We start from the raw sequence: 16,772 nt of genomic DNA on the forward strand, positions 1-16,772 counted from the left end.
CCCCAAGCGACCCCTTGGAAATTCACTATAATCCCGCGGATTACAGTTGGATTGTTTTCCGGGCTTACAATCCAAAAACCTTTACACTTTGGTTTTCCGGGTTCACCAAAAACCTATGTTGGTTTTACGGGCTCACCAACGAACCTATGTTGGTTTTACGGGCTCACCAACGAATCTTTACAATTGGTTTTCCGGATTCACCAATCAACCTATTCCGTTGGTTTTGCGGGCTAACCAACCAACCTTTACAAGTAGTTTAATAAACAAAGGAAGAAGATTTAAACTCCTAGATGAGCAAATAAAACAATATAATCTACAAAAAAGAGTTTAGAGAGTATTTATCGCTTGAAGTGACTTCTCTCTTCTTTGTCAAGGATGCCTCACACTTTAATGGTGGATGAAGCTCTTGATGACTCTTTGAATCTGCTCAACCCCTTTCTTTTGACTTTTGAATGAAGCACTTGGATGAGGAAGATTAGGGCACTTTCTCTTTCTTGTGTACTCTTTGATATTCTTTGAAAAAGATATTCTATCTGATGAATAGTGCCAGTTTAAATAGTTTCCTACATCCATTGGACAAGCCCCAATGGTTAGAATTCAAAAACTAGCCGTTACTCACTGTTGGAAGGACAAAAAGTACTTCTGCAGAACTAGCCGTTATGCTTCTGCCCGTGTTTGGGTCGGCTCAACCTGTCCTTGGGTCGACCAAACTTTCACTTGGGTCGACTCAAACATTCCTTGGGTCGACCCTCTCAGAAACACAGAAACTTGCAATTCAGCCTTCCTTCACTTGGGTCGACCCAACCTTTCTTTGGGTCGACTCAAGGTTCAGTTGGGTCGACTCAACTTCTTCTTGGGTCGACCCTAACAGGGTTTCCAGAGAACCTTTTCTGTCATCTGATCTGTCTTGCCTTTGGGTCGACCCACTCAGGGTTTGGGTCGACTCAAGCTTGGGTCGACTCAACTTTATCTTGGGTCGACCCTCTCAGTATTTCCAGAGAACTGATTTCTGAGTTGTTGAGAAGCTTGATGTTTGGGTCGACTCATGCTTTCCTTGGGTCGACCCAATTTACTGTTCATCTGTGCCATTTTTGCAGAAGTGTGCCAAATGATTTTCTGATGTGCCGGGGTCGACCCAATCATCCTTTGGGTCGACTCAATCCACACTTTGCTGCATCTCAAGGTTAGATTCATTCATATAAACAATGAAATGTATCTTTATCAATTTATACAAATATACTGAGAGTAACAGACTTATAAATGAAGTATTGATTTAACTTATAACATACTCTTGATAATTGCTTGTTAATCATCAAAATAACACTATCATCCTCAATCTCCCCCTTTTTGATGATTACAAAATAAAGAGTATGAGCCTATTGATACTTATCTTAACATTAGTTTTAAAAGGGCTTAACTTGCTGAAATTCAGCTTTTCAAAATATAAGAGTGAAGTCTCCCCCTATATCATTCAAATGTTGCCAATTTGACTTTTTGAATTGCTCCCCCTTTCATTTATAATTCATTAAAGATGAAACTCCAAAAATTTGAGATAAAACATGAGTTTCAGGTTATGTATCGAGGTGTGAAAGGTGCGTGCCAAATTCTGAAATTCTATGTGCCAAATTCTGAGATTTGATAGAAATTTTTGATTTGATCATTTTCATTGTTACAAATTGGTCCCCCTTAAATGTATATGCTTTCCTATATGATTTTCAATTTGTTTTACAAGTAATTTCTCTTTTCTTACACAATTTCTTATTTCTCCTTGTTATTTCTCTTTCTTTACTTCAACTTCTTATTACTCTTTCTTTACTTCTCCCCCTTTTTGTTATCATCAAATAGGTGCATGAAAAAAGACACAATAAATAACAAACATTCAAACTTCATTGATCAAAATAGGAACATTTTAGTACATTCATGCCAAAAACAAAAGCAATTACAATGTTCCTTAATCAAAGTTTAAAGATACATGATAAACACAAAATACATATGAGAACTAGATATCTAGCCTAGGCTCTAAACAGAAATGCTAATATTAGCCTAGGGAGTATCTAATGGCTGGGATCTAGTCCTCATCCTCCTAGTGTATGTGGCGAGGGAAGGTCGAGCCTGGTGAGACTGTGTCTGGCGTGGAGCTCGACGAGCTGGATGACTGTGCCGAAATCTCTGACTCAGCAGCCTGTGGCACAGATGGTCCATGGGTCTCTCTCTTTCCGGAGTGCTCCTATCTGCTGCCTCAGATCACTGATCTCAGCAGACATGATGTCCAATCGGCTCGTCAGCCCATCAGTAATAGTCCTCGCCTGAGCTGACATGATCTCAGTCATCGTACTCCAGAACTCATCTGTATCTCTCGGAGGAACAGATGACGATGGTCCAGCCTCTGAAGGTGCAGTAGGATGATCCATATGCTCCTCATCCTCAGGGATAGGGTCTCCAATATCTGGTGCATCACCCTCTGGTGCCTCACCCTGAATCCCTGCTCCAGTATGAACCCACTGCCCGTTAACTTTCTCATAGCCCATACGTATAAGTGTCCGTGCAGTGTATGTATCAGTATGAAGCAGATACCTGGATACCTCCCCCTCGACAGATATGCCGTGCTGTCGAAAAATCAAAGTGAGTATCATACCATAAGGTAGGGATACTCTGGAGTTGCAGATCACCTTCCTCATCTGCCTCAGTATCATGGCCGGAAGATTCAGGGGAATACCCTGAATAATGTGCTCCATCACTACAAGATCTCGCTCAGTGATGAGATCGAATCTCCCGCTCTTCGGAAATAAAATCCTATTTATAATACTGAGCAGTAATCTCATTTCAGCAGATAGAGAGCTTGCTATTACCTTCTCCGAAAAGTCGAAGTCTTCATTTTCCATTATCAACTACAGGGCTCTCATCTTGTTTTCTGGCTTTTCCGGAGTGGCTCCTTCACATGGAAGAAGAAGTAGCTCACTCAAACTCTCCTCGGAAACTCGAACCCTAACTCCTCGAACTTCCGAAATAAGCCCTCCCATTTCAGTTTTGAGGAAGGCATAGAACTCCCGAACTAATCCGGGGTAGATCATCACATCTAGGGAGCAAAGATACTCCCAACCTTGCCTTTGGATCCATTCCCTCAAACGGAACCCTTCTTGATCAAAGAACTCGGAATGGATCCTTCTCCCCGTTGTAACTGATCTCCCCGCAAATCTTGCAAGTATTACTGAGGGGGAAGGAGGAGGAGGTGGCTCGGCACGTGCCTCACGTTGTGGAGACACTGTAAATGGCTCCGTAGCATGTCTTTCCTCACGTTGGATCCTTGGGACTCTCCCGGATCTCTTGGCTACGGCTCTTTTGGGTCCCATTTGACCAAGATCTTAAGGTAATCTACTGTTTGGAGATGTTTGGAGGAGTTTGGAGAGTGGGGAATAGAGTATTCAGAAGAGGACAAGGGCAAACAGTGCCCTAACAATGCTCTCGGGTCCCCCTTTTAACGGTGGGGTCCCGACGTTGGGTCGACTCAAGAATTTTCTTGGGTCGACTCAACGTTGGGTCGACCCAAGTGCAGAATTTTTTCTTTTTTCTTCCTTTTTGCTTCTAAAAATTTTTCTTGCTTCCAATCCTTATAAATTCTTTCTGGGACAATGATACATGAGTAAGGAATCTATAGATAACAAGTTTGACTCATGTTTCATGGGTTTTTTGAAATTGGAGGAATGTATCATGAGACTACTTGCTCCCTTTTATATTTCTTCAATAAAAAGGATCACATATGCCTAATTCCCTCCTTAGCGTGCAGAATCTATCTTCACTCAATGGTTTTGTAAATATGTCGGCTAATTATTTTTCAGTGCATATATGCTCAATACATATGTTTCCATTTTGCACATGATCCCTAATAAAATGATATCGTATTTCTATGTGTTTGGCTTTAGAATGCTGAACCGAATTTTTAGTAAGATTGATGGCACTAGTATTATCACACTTAATAGAAATATTATCTAGCTTAACTCTATAGTCCTCTAGTTGTTGCTTAAGCCATAGTACTTGAGCGCAACAACTACCAGCAGCTATATATTCAGCTTCAGCTGTTGACAGTGCCACTGAATTCTGCTTTTTGCTAAACCATGATACTAAGTTGTTTCCTAAGAATTGACATGTGCCACTAGTGCTCTTTCTATCTAATTTACATCCAGCAAAATCAGCATCTGAATATGCAAGCAAATCTAGACAAGAGTCTCTTGAGTACCATAATCCAATATTCGTAGTTCCTCTTAAATATCTAAGAATTCTTTTAACAGCACTTAAATGTGACTCCTTAGGATCTGATTGGTATCTAGCACATATTCCTACACTAAATACGATGTCTGGTCTACTAGTAGTAAGGTAGAGCAAGGATCCAATTAGTCCTCTATAAAGCTTAATATCAATACTCTTCCCTTTTTCATCTTTGTCTAGCTTACTAGTAGGATTCATTGGAGTACCTACTCCCTTATGATTTTCATTCCCAAACTTCTTTAGTATTTCCTTTGTATACTTAGTTTGATGAATGAAAATGCCTTCTTTAGTTTGTTTGATTTGTAATCCTAGAAAGAAACTTAGTTCTCCCATCAAACTCATTTCGAATTCTCCATGCATTAAATCAGCAAATTCTTTGCAAAGAGTATCATTTGTGACACCAAAGATTATGTCATCTACATATATTTGTACCACTAATAGATTTTTGTCCTTTCTTTTGAGAAATAGTGTTTTATCTACATTTCCTCTACTAAAGTCATTATTAAGCAGAAATTTGCTTAATCGATCATACCAAGCCCTAGGTGCTTGCTTTAATCCATATAATGCCTTATGTAGTCTAAACACATGATTTGGCAATTCATGATTCTCAAAATCAGGAGGTTGCTCTACATATACTTCCTCCTCAATAAAACCATTTAAGAATGCACTTTTTACATCCATTTGATACAATTTGAAATCCATGAAACATGCAAATGCTAGAAGTAATCTAATAGCCTCTAATCTAGCTACAGGAGCAAATGTTTCATCAAAATCTATTCCTTCTTCTTGATTGTATCCCTTAGCTACAAGTCTAGCTTTATTTCTTATAACTAACCCATTTTCATCTAATTTATTTCTAAAGATCCATTTTGTTCCAATTACTGAGTTATGTTTTGGTCTTTCAGTTAATGTCCATACATTACTTCTTTTGAATTGATTTAATTCTTCTTGCATGGCATTTATCCAATTAGTATCTTTTTCAGCTTCTTCATAAGTCTTAGGTTCTAATTGTGAAACAAAAGCAAGATAATCATTTAAATTTCTAAGAGATGATCGAGTTCTTACCCCTTGAGATGGATCACCAATGATTAAGTCTTTAGGGTGTCCATATGTATACCTCCATTCCTTTGGCAAGTTTTGAGATTGTGGTGGCACGCAATCATCTCCCTTATCTTGAATTGGCATGTCATCAATATTCAACTTTTCAAAGTCGATAATTCCTGTATCATCATCAAGAATATTTTCTTTCCTAGCAGACTCACTATCAGACTCATCAAATATAATATTAACTGACTCTTCCACTACAAGAGTTCTTTTATTGAATACTCTGTATGCCCTGCTAGATATGGAGTATCCTAAGAAGATACCTTCATCTGACTTGGCATCAAATTTACTTAGATCCTCCTTGCCATTGTTTAAGATGAAACATCTACATCCAAATACTCTAAGATATTTAGCAGTTGGTTTCTTATTCTTCCAAAGTTCATAAGGAGTTTTCTTGGTTATTGGTCGTATTAAAACTCGATTTAGAATATGGCAAACAGTGCTTATAGCTTCAGCCCAAAAGTACTTTGAAAGATTTGACTCACACAACATCGTGCGTGCCATTTCTGCCAATGTCCTATTTTTTCTTTCAACAATCCCATTTTGTTGAGGCGTTCTAGGTGCTGAAAATTGATGTGAAATACCATTTTTATTACAAAATTCTTCAAAGTGTTGATTTTCAAATTCAGTACCATGATCACTTCGAATTGCTACTAAGGTGAGCTTCTTTTCATTTATGATATTATTATATAGTTTCAAGAATTCTGAAAATGCTTCATTCTTATGTGCCAAAAATGAAACCCATGTATATCTTGAAAAATCATCAATAATAACTAGTCCATACTTCTTCCCTCCTAGACTCACAGTTCTAGTGGGTCCAAATAAATCCATGTGTATGAGTTCAAAAGGCCTAGTTGTTCATACTATATTCTTTGATTTGAAAGATGATTTAGTTTGTTTTCCCAATGAACATGGTCCACAGATTTTGTTCTTTTCAAAAATCAATTTTGGCACATCCTTTATTAATTCCTTCTTGACTAGTTTTGATATTAATTCCATACTAGCATGTCCTAGTCTACGATGCCAAAGCCAACTTGTTTCATTTTTCTTTTCTTCATTAGTAATTAAGCATAATCTATTTTTCTTGCCTAAATCATGAAGATCTACCAAGTAAATATTTCTTTGCCTTTGTCCTACAAGTACAATGCTATTATCTTTAGAATTTGTGATTATGCATACAGATGCTTCAAATGTGACTTTAAACCCTTTATCACAAAATTGACTTATGCTAAGCAGATTATGTTTCAATCCCTTAACTAATAAGACATTTTCTATAAAAATAGATGGAGTAATGAAAATTTTACCCTTTCCAATGATATGCCCTTTACCATTGTCTCCATAGGTTACTACTCCACCCTTCTTTGATTCCAAGGTGACAAATTGATCTACGTCACCGGTCATGTGTCTTGAACAGCCGCTATCTAGATACCATCATTTTTTCACTTTATCAGCTGCAAGACACTCCTGCAATCAAGATCAAGAAAGAGCTTTAGGTACCCAAACTATGTTGGGTCCTTTAGGGTTAGTACTTGATGTTCCTTTTGGAACCCAAACTTTCTTGAATTTAATCTTATGATTATTACTTAATTTGTTTTGACTGGACTTTCTATAGTTACATTCATATACTTTATGTCCTAATTTATTGCAGCAATGACAAGTAATATTTTCATTTTTAGCTTTTACAAAAATGTTCTTTAAGAATTTTTGTTTCCTATTTGTTTTATATCCTAATCCAGCCTTATCATATACAGCTTTTTGACTATCAAGAATCATATTTAATTTGGTAGAACTAAGTGTAAACTTATCTACTAAGGATTTATATTTTTCAACATCTTCTTTTAATTTGATATTTTCAGCAATTAGATTCTTGGTTTCATTTGTAAGTTTCCTACTTAATGTTTCATAGTTATGAGATAGTTTTAACTTATCTTTGATAAGAGATTGATTTTCTTCTTTTAGAACTTTATTTTTATTGATAAGTTTCTTATGTTCTTCCATGAGTTCTAAGAATGCATCATGTAATTCATCAACAGTAAAATCACATTCAAGTTCAGAATCTACCTCATCGTCATTGGCCATATGACACATTTGGGCCGTCTCTTGATGATCTTCCTCTTCCGAACTTGACTCCTCACTTTCACTCCATTCAGCCATGAAGTTCTTCTTTTTCAGTTTTCTTGCCATCCATTTCAAATCTGGGCAATCTATCTTATAATGCCCGGATTTGTTACACTCATAGCAAATAGGAGTTTTTTTTTCCTTTTCTTTGTCCTTACCTTTTTCTTTGCTTGAGCTACCTTTGAGGAAGGGTTTCTTTTTATAAAATCTATTCTTACCTCTCATAAATTTTCTGAATTTTCTTCCAAGCATAGCCATCCCTTCTTCATCAAATTCATCATCATCATCTGAATCTTCCGATTCAGTTTGTTGTTTAGGGGTGGTAGTCTTTAGGGCAATGGGCTTTCTTCTCTTGACCTCATCTTCCGAATTTTGCCTCATTGTCAACTCATGGGTCATGAGTGATCCTAGAAGTTCCTCTAATTGCAGTGTGTTGAGGTCCTTAGCTTTCTGAATTGCGGTTACCTTGGCCTCCCAAATTCTTGGTAGAGACCTGAGAATTTTTCGCACCAATTCAGAGTTAGTGTAAGACTTTCCTAAACTCTTAAGCCCATTTATAATTTCAGTAAAACGAGTAAACATATCAGTTATGGACTCAGTAGATTCCATTTTAAACAATTCATACTTGTGTACTAATATGTTTATTTTTGACTCCTTAACTTGATTGGTCCCTTCATGAGTGACCTCAAGTTTGTCCCAAATTTCTTTAGCAGAGATGCAAGTAGATATTTTATTAAATTCACTTACATCTAATGAGCAATAAAGTACATTAATAGCTTTTGCATTTAACTGTGCCAATCTTCTATCACTTTCATTCCAATCCATTTCTGGTTTGGGTATGATAGTGCCCTCTATATTAAGTGTGGGTATGTGAGGTCCTCTAGTAATGATGTACCATAATTCATAGTCTAAAGCTTGAATGAATATCCTCATCCTAGCTTTCCAGTATGTGTAGTTTGTGCCATTAAATAGAGGTGGTCTATTTGTGGATTGCCCCTCACTCATAGAACATCCCACTTGGGTTGTCATGATCTTTAACTCTTGATTGTGAGATCAATGAGTACTATTGGAGCACCTTGCTCTGATACCACTTGTTGCCCAAGGTGACAAGCCAAGAGGGGGGGGGGTGAATTGGTTTCTTTTAATTTTAACTATCTTACTTGTGTTAAATGAAGAGTTAGTAAACTTAAACAAATCACAATACAAACAACAAGAAGTATAGTGGTTCGGTGCTCTCCTTAGCACCTACGTCCACTCCCCAAGCGACCCCTTGGGAATTCACTATAATTCCGCGGATTATAGTTGGATTGTTTTCCGGGCTCACAATCCAAAAACCTTTACACTTTGGTTTTCCGGGTTCACCAAAAACCTATGTTGGTTTTACGGGCTCACCAACGAACCTATGTTGGTTTTACGGGCTCACCAACGAACCTTTACAATTGATTTTTCGGGTTCACCAATCAACCTATTTTGTTGGTTTTGCGGGCTAACCAACCAACCTTTACAAGTAGTTTAATAAACAAAGGAAGAAGATTTAAACTCCTAGATGAGCAAATAAAACAATATAATCTACAAAGAAGAGTTTAGAGAGTATTTATCGCTTGAAGTGACTTCTCTCTTCTTTGTCAAGGATGCTTCACACTTCAAGGGTGGATGGAGCTCTTGATGACTCTTTGAATCTGCTCAACCCCTTTCTTTTGACTTTTGAATGAAGCACTTGGATGAGGAAGATTAGGGCACTTTCTCTTTCTTGTGTACTCTTTGATATTCTTTGGAAAAGATGTTCTATCTGATGAATAGTGCCAGTTTAAATAGTTTCCTACATCCATTGGACAAGCCCCAATAGTTAGAATTCAAAAACTAGCCGTTACTCACTGTTGGAAGGACAAAAAGTTCTTCTGCAGAACTAGCCGTTATGCTTCTGCCCGTGTTTGGGTCGGCTCAACCTGTCCTTGGGTCGACCCAACTTTTACTTGGGTCGACTCAAACATTCCTTGGGTCGACCCTCTCAAAAACACAGAAACTTGCAATTCAGCCTTCCTTCACTTGGGTCGACCCAACCTTTCTTTGGGTCGACTCAAGGTTCAGTTGGGTCGACTCAACTTCTTCTTGGGTCGACCCTAACAGGGTTTCCAGAGAACCTTTTCTGTCATCTGTTCTGTCTTGCCTTTGGGTCGACCCACTCAGGGTTTGGGTCGACTCAAGCTTGGGTCGACTCAACTTTATCTTGGGTCGACCCTCTCAGTATTTCCAGAGAACTGATTTTTGAGTTGTTAAGAAGCTTGATGTTTGGGTCGACTCATGCTTTCCTTGGGTCGACCCAACTTACTGTTCATCTGTGCCATTTTTGCAGAAGTGTGCCAAATGATTTCCTGATGTGCCGGGGTCGACCCAATCATCCTTTGGGTCGACTCAATCCACACTTTGCTGCATCTCAAGGTTAGATTCATTCATATAAACAATGAAATGTATCTTTATCAATTTATACAAATATACTGAGAGTAACAGACTTATAAATGAAGTATCGATTTAACTTATAACACACTCTTGATAATTGCTTGTTAATCATCAAAATAACACTATCATCCTCATGATAGACTGCCCATCACGCATTTTGGCCTTGAAGAGCCTTTTGGACATTCAAACCAAGCTGCGTGACTCTGATTACCATACAACTCTTGCAGGTATTTTAATGTGTCCTTGGCAATCTTCATGTTCTCATGCTGGCATTATAATTTATTGGACATGGATGCTATTATCTAGCACCTAACTTTATTGTCATCGTTCGTCCACTTGGCATGCATCTTACGCTGATCAGTGATCGGACAGATTGGTAATACAGGGATTCTATGGTCTAGCTCATACCCTAATTTCTCACAATTCAAAACTATTTTGAAATTTGTTGAGCCAGTCTTTATAATTGGGTTTGGTCAAACGGTTGTTCTATAGGATATGAGTTAAAAATTTAGAAGCTGACATTATAATCCTCATAGAGTAAAGATTCTAGTTAGAATTTTGTACTTGATCCTTATTTGTTCTAGGGTCTTTTAGAACAAATGTACCTCCCACTATTTTCTCGAATTTGTTGACCCCCTAATGGATTTTGATGAATACAAAACACTAGAGTATAATTCCATTTATCTTAACAATTTAATTGAGGAATTCATGTGATTAATTGAGAATATTGTTAAGAAATGTCTAGGCAAGTTTCCATAATTTTTATGAATTTATTGAAGAATATTTTGAGTTAAAGAAAACAGATCAGGGACAGCCGAGACGTCTCCGGATAGTTTCAGAGACGTCTCTGGCACAAACAGGAAGAACTGGGATACTTGGAGACGTCCCCGGCACCTGCCGAGTCGTCCCCGCGCTAGCGGAGTCGACTCTCTCAGTAGCGGAGTCGACTCTCTCAGTGGCGGCAGAAAGGCAATTTTCAAGAGATATGCGCGAGACGTCCCCACTGTACGCAGAGTCGTCCCCGCAAGTAAAAAGGAGACAGCGGAGTCGTCCCCATGCATAAAGTGCAAACAAGCCGAGACGTCCCCTGAAGGAGCGGAGTCGACTCTCTCAGGGAATTCCAGAGGACATGTTTTTCAGAGATAAAGAAGCGGAGTCGTCCCCAAAGCAGCGGAGTCGTCCCCATTCAAAAAGTACAAACAAGCCGAGACGTCCCCTTAAAGTGCCGAGTCGACCCCAGACAACGTAAAAAGTAAAATCTTGTAGCCGAGACGTCTCTCGTTGAAGCGGAGACGTCCCCGGAGCGCCTGGGACGCGACTGACAGCTTTTCAGGTTTGGTTTGAATTTCAAATCCTTTTTACTTTGTCTCTAACGGCTATATTTGCTTTTTTGGGCTATAAAAGGGACCTCTTAAGTGCTTCTCAACAACTCTTCACCAACCCAAAGCTAGATCATTCAAGAGAAAAGTAAGAAAGAAAAGTTCAAGGGAGTGAGTGCATTCAAGTGAAGAAATCAAGTGTTTTCAAGCTTCCCAAGTGATTTCAAGCTCAACCTCTCTCGTACGCTCGGGATTCAAAGCTCACACTCAACCCTACGCGGTCCACATCGGAAGAATCAACATTTCTCACGCTTCCAACGGCAAAAGGATTCTTCCGGGTTCTATTGTTCATAATTGTCATATTTGCGTTTTAGAGCTTTACTTTTCCTTTGTAAACTCTTTCATTGTGGTGCTTGTTCCAGTCAATGGACTTGGAACAAGGGAAAGGCGTCCCAAGCCTAAGTGAAATTGGGGATTTTAGGGTTTGTTGTGAGCCCGGTGTAAAACAACGAGTTGGGTAGTGAACTCGCAAAACTACCGTACTGTAATCTTGGATTATAGTGGAAATTCCCAAAGGTGATTTGGGGAGTGGATGTAGGAGCAGTGGAAGCTCCGAACCACTATAAAACCTTGTGTTTGCGATTGACCTTTCTCATTCCTCCTTCTTTACTTTAGTGCATATATTCGTGTGTTTTATTTTTAATTAGTCAAAAGCTTTTAAAACACCCAATTCACCCCCCTCTTGGGTGACCATCTCTGGGCAACAAGTGGTATCAGAGCGGGTGCTCTGTGTATTTCTTGAAAGACCTAACCGTCTTAGCCAAAGATCTAGATGGCAACACCCTTTAACAATGTTCCTGCCGAGGGGCAAGCAACCAATAGACCTCCACTCTTCAATGGGACAAATTATACCTATTGGAAGACTAGAATGAGAATCTTCATTCAAGCACAAGACTATGCCTTGTGGAGGGTTATAGTCAAGGGACCACAAGAACCATCACACATGGTTAATGGCATTCGAGTTCCCAAACCTGAGGAGGATTGGGATGAGAATGATGATAGGATGGCTCAACTTAATTCTAGAGCCATGAACTCATTATTTTGTTCTCTAGATGTAAATGAGTTCAATAGAGTCTCCACATGTACTTCCGCTAAGGAAATAAGGGATAGGCTTGAAGTTACCCACGAGGGTACAAATCAAGTCAAAGAGTCTAAAGTGAACATTCTAGTTCACAAGTATGAGTTGTTTAATATGGAACCCAATGAAACCATCACATGCATGTTTACTCGCTTTACCGATATAATTAATGGTCTAAAGAGTTTGGGTAAATCTTATACTAACCCAGAACTTGTGAGTAAAATTCTCAGGTCTTTGCCGAAAGCATGGGAAGCAAAGGTCACGGCGATCGTAGAAGCCAAAGACCTCAACACTTTGGGATTAGAACAACTACTGGGCTCATTGATGACGCATGAGCTCACAATGAAGCAACATGAAGAAGAGTTGCCGAAGAAAAGGACAATCGCACTCAAGGCTACCTCAAGTGTGTGTGAAGAAGAGAGTAGTGAGAGTGAAGAAGAAAGCCAAGATGAGGACTTGGGTTTGATAGTAAGGAAGTTTAAGAAATTCATGAGAAGAAAGAAACCTTTCCCAAGAAAGAAATTTGGAGGGAGAAATGATTGGGAAAAAGAAAAGGAAAAAGAAACAGATCCAATCATATGCTATGATTGCAAGAGACCGGAACACGTTCGTTCCAAATGCCCTCAACAAAAGAAGTATTTTGGAAAGGAGAAGAAGAAGGCATTGAAGGCAACATGGGATGATAGTGACACATCATCCTCCGAGGAAGAGAAGGAAGAGACCGCCAATTTGTGCTTCATGGCGTTCGAAGACGACAAGGTATGTCAAAACCCAACTATAAATTTTACTTTAGAAGAATTATATGAAGCTTTTCAAGAACTTATGGGGGATTGTAGTATGTTAGGAGCAAAGAATAAAGAGTTAAAAGCCTCCAATCAAAAACTAAAGGAAGATTTTGAAAACCTATTAATTGAAAAGGAGAGCGTTAAAAATATTAACACTACTAACCTAGAAATCAAAAATTCAAAACTTAGCATTGAAAATGAAAAGGCAAAAATACTAATTAAGGAATTAAATCTAAAAGTAAAATCCCTACTCGATAATAATACCTCACTTGCACAAAATGTTGAATCCCTTAAAAAAGATAAGGAAGAACTAGTTAAAGAAAATTTGAATCTTAAGAATGAGGTACATAAGTACAAACCAATTGTTGAAAAATTCACACAAAGCTCTGAAAAATTAAATCTTATTCTTTCAAATCAAAGAGCTGTTTTCAATAAAGTCGGATTAGGATATAAAACTAACACACAACAAAAATACCTAAAGAATTTCTTTGTAAAAGCAAAAAATGTAAAAACTGAAAAACCTACATGCTTTCATTGTGGAAAGAATGGACATAAAGCCTACTCTTGTATTCAAAGAAAGATCCAAACTAACAAGAGTACATTTGTGAAAGCTAAAAACATAACTAAAGTATGGGTGCCTAAGGGAACCAACCACACTAACCACGAAGGACCCAAAAAAACTTGGGTACCTAAGAGCTTCACATGATCATTTTGCAGGTATGCCTTGCAGCCGGAAACAAAAAGAGAATGTGGTATCTTGATAGTGGTTGCTCAAGGCATATGACCGGTGACAAGAGTCTCTTCGTTACCTTGGAATCAAAAGGAGGAGTAGTCACATTCGGAGACAATGCTAAAGGTCAAATCATTGGTGTTGGTAAAATCTCCATATCACCCTCCTCATTTATTGATAATGTATTGTTAGTTAATGGACTAAAACATAATTTATTAAGTATAAGTCAATTTTGTGACAAGGGATTTAAAGTATCATTTGAATCATCACTATGCATAATTAGTAGTCCAATTGATAATGAGATCATACTCACAGGACATAGGCATGAAAATGTTTACATGGTAGATCTTGATGATCTCACCATGAAGGATGGCCAATGTCTTGTAGCCATGAATCCCAAAGTCAATGAGACTAGTTGGTTATGGCATCGTAGGTTAGGGCATGCTAGCATGGATTTAATCTCAAAATTAATTACAAAGGATCTAGTCAAAGGACTACCAAAAATAGACTTTGAAAAGAATAAAATTTGTGCTGCATGTCAATTAGGAAAACAAACAAGAAGTTCTTTCAAGTCTAAGAACATAGTCTCAACATCAAAACCCTTAGAACTAATTCACATGGATTTGTTTGGACCCACTAGAACTGCTAGTCTAGGGGGTAAGAAATTTGGTCTTGTAATTGTTGATGATTTTTCACGTTTTACATGGGTTTCATTTCTTGCACACAAAGATGAGTCCTTTCCCGCTTTTATCAAGTTTCATAATAGGGTTTCAAATGAACTCAATCTTAAACTAAAAGCAATTAGGAGTGATCATGGTACCGAGTTTGAAAATCAGTATTTTGAAAAATTTTGTGAAGAAAATGGTATCAATCACAACTTCTCGGCACCTAGGACACCCCAACAAAATGGGGTGGTAGAAAGGAAGAATCGCACAGCAGATATGGCTCGTACCATGTTGTGCGAATCGGATCTACCAAAGTATTTTTGGGCTGAAGCAATAAATACTTCATGTTATATCTTAAATCGTGCTTTAGTTAGATCCATGTTAAAGAAAACACCTTATGAGTTGATAAAAAGTAAGAAACCTAATATAAGTTATTTTCATGTTTTCGGTTGTCGATGCTTTATTTTGAACAATGGAAAGGACAATCTAAGTAAATTTAGTGCTAAATCAGATGAGGGGATCTTCTTAGGTTATTCCTCATCTAGTAGAGCATACAGGGTCTTCAACAAGAGAACTCTCGTTGTTGAAGAATCCATTCATGTTGTTTTTGATGAAACTAATGGAGATTCTTCTAGAAAAGAAGAAGATGGTGATGTAGGTATACTTGAAGACCAAATGAAGGAACTCTCCACTCAAGACAAACAACATGAGGATGAGATCAAAGAAGATACAAATCAGCGAGATGAAGAAGATCAACCTCCATCAAGAAATCAAGATCTTCCCAAAGAATGGAGGTATGCACATGGTCATCCAAAGGATCTAATCCTTGGTGATCCTTCACAAGGTATAAGAACTAGATCCTCTTTAAGAAACACTAGTAATTATCTTGCTTTCGTTTCACAAATAGAGCCTAAATCACTAGAAGAAGCTGAAAAAGATGATAATTGGATGAATGCTATGCAAGAGGAATTAAACCAATTCGAAAGAAATGAAGTTTGGACTCTAATGAAAAGACCCCCTAATGTTTCAATCATAGGCACCAAGTGGGTGTATAGAAATAAACTAGATGAAGATGGAATAGTAATAAGAAACAAAGCTAGGCTAGTGGCCAAAGGATATAATCAGGAGGAAGGAATAGATTTTGATGAAACTTTTGCTCCTCTTGCTAGGTTAGAGGCTATTAGACTACTTTTAGCATATGCATGCTTCATGGATTTTAAACTCTATCAAATGGATGTAAAAAGTGCATTTTTAAATGGTTATATAATGGAGGAAGTTTATGTAGGACAACCTCCAGGTTTTGAAAATTACTTACATCCAGATTATGTGTATAAATTGCATAAAGCATTGTATGGCCTTAAGCAAGCCCCTAGGGCATGGTATGAAAGATTAAGTAATTTTCTAATTGAAAAAAAATTTAAGAGAGGAAATGTAGACAAAACCCTCTTTATTAAAAGAAAAGAAAATGACTTATTGCTTGTACAAATTTATGTGGATGATATAATTTTTGGTGCTACTAATGACAGTCTTTGTCAAGAGTTTGCCAAGCTTATGCAGGGAAAATTTGAAATGAGCATGATGGGTGAGCTCAACTTCTTCCTTGGGCTACAAATAAAACAATCAGAGGAGTGCATCTTCATCAGTCAGTCCAAATACATCAAGGAAATGTTGGAAAAATTCAAGATGAAGGATGCAAAGGAAATCAGCACACCCATGGGCTCAAGTTGCAAGCTTGACAAAGATGAAAAAGGTAAAAGTATAGACTGCAAATTGTACAGAGGTATGATAGGCTCTCTACTTTACCTTACTGCTAGTAGACCAGATATATTATTCAGTGTTTGTATGTGTGCTAGATACCAAGCATGTCCTAAGGAATCACACTTGCAAGCTGTTAAGAGAATTTTTAGATATCTAGTAGGGACATCTAATGTAGGCTTATGGTATTCTAAACAATCTGACATAAATTTAATTGCTTATTCCGATGCTGATTTTGCTGGGTGCAAACTCGACAGAAAAAGCACAAGTGGCACATGTCAATTCTTGGGTGCCAATTTGGTTTCTTGGTTTAGCAAGAAACAAAATTCAGTTGCCTTGTCCACAGCTGAGGCTGAGTACATTGCAGCTGGAAGCTGTTGTGCCCAAGTTCTTTGGATTAAGCAACAACTTGAAGATTTCGGTATCAAAATGGATAAT

The sequence above is a fragment of the Phoenix dactylifera genome, chromosome 6 (assembly GCF_051530095.1).
Source record: "Phoenix dactylifera cultivar Ajwa chromosome 6, Ajwa_hap1_PhDact_Kaust_v1.1, whole genome shotgun sequence".
Lineage (NCBI taxonomy): Eukaryota > Viridiplantae > Streptophyta > Magnoliopsida > Arecales > Arecaceae > Phoenix > Phoenix dactylifera.